Genomic DNA, 1,259 nt, shown 5'->3' with positions numbered 1-1,259 from the left:
ATTTTTTTTTCTTTTCTATTTTACCTGCTACTGCTAAGTCACTTTGCTCGTGTCCAACTCTGTGCGACACCATAGACGGCAGCCCACCAGGCTCCCCTGTCCCTGGGATTCTCCAGGCAAGAACACTGGGGTGGGTTGCCATTGCCTTCTCCAATGAATGAAAATGAAAAGTGAAAGTGAAATCACTCAGTCATGCCCAACCCTCAGTGACCCCATGGACTGCAGCCTACCAGGCTCCTCTATCCATGGGATTTTCCAGGCAAGAGTAGTGGAGTGGGGTGCCATTAAAGTAGCATATAAATATGCCCTTAGAAATCGCAGAACAGTAATGAAGAATAATTTACTCTGTCCTTGAAGAACTAACATATAAGGAGCAAGTGGATCCATTTTAGTGATGTAATGTGCTAAACAATAAATGAGAGGATATAGGGTGTGTGGTGGAAGTAAAAAGCAGAAAGGGAGTAATTCAGTTTTATGTATGATGGGAGAGGAGTGAAAATACTTCATAAAGGACAGCCTTGAAGCTGGGGCTATAAAGGTATGTAAAATGCAGAAGCTTAAAAAGTGCAGGGAGATACGGAATATGCAGTTCACTTACACATATGGACATAGCTATAAGCATAGTTATCTTTAGGTACAGATGTAGGTACAAGGTAGGAAGGAAATAAAGGAAGGAAATAAAATAATAGTTCTGTATTAAAGAAGCTGAAACAATGGCTCAGTAGAAGCAAAACTTCATCTTACAATAGTATTCATTTTGAATGATCTGGAGGTATAGATAAAAATCATTTCAATAGTAATAAAAAGTGCATCTTCATGTCTCTGATTCCATCTGTTTCAAGTGCAGAAAATGCCCTTCACCAATGACACCATACTAAGAGAATTCATCCTCCTGGGGCTCACAGATCGTCCAGAGCTCCAGCCTCTCCTCTTTGTGCTGTTCCTGGTCATTTACCTGGTCGCCCTCCTAGGCAACCTGGGCATGATGGTGTTAATCAGACTGGACTCTCACCTTCACACACCCATGTACTTCTTCCTCACTCATTTATCCTTTGTAGACTTGTGCTATACCTCTACTGCAGCCCCACAGATGCTGACTAATCTGGTATCACAGAAGAAGACCATCAGCTTCGCTGGCTGCTTTGTACAATGTTACCTTTTCATAGCACTTCTCCTCACTGAGTTTTACTTGCTGGCAGCAATGGCCTATGACCGCTACGTGGCCATATGCAACCCTCTGCACTACAGTGTGAAGATGT

This window comes from Bison bison, unplaced genomic scaffold (genome assembly GCF_000754665.1).
Source record: "Bison bison bison isolate TAMUID 2011002044 unplaced genomic scaffold, Bison_UMD1.0 scf7180017845750, whole genome shotgun sequence".
NCBI classification, from domain to species: Eukaryota; Metazoa; Chordata; class Mammalia; order Artiodactyla; family Bovidae; genus Bison; species Bison bison.
The sequence above is the reverse complement of the archived record's forward strand: the minus strand, read 5'-3'. Positions refer to the sequence as shown.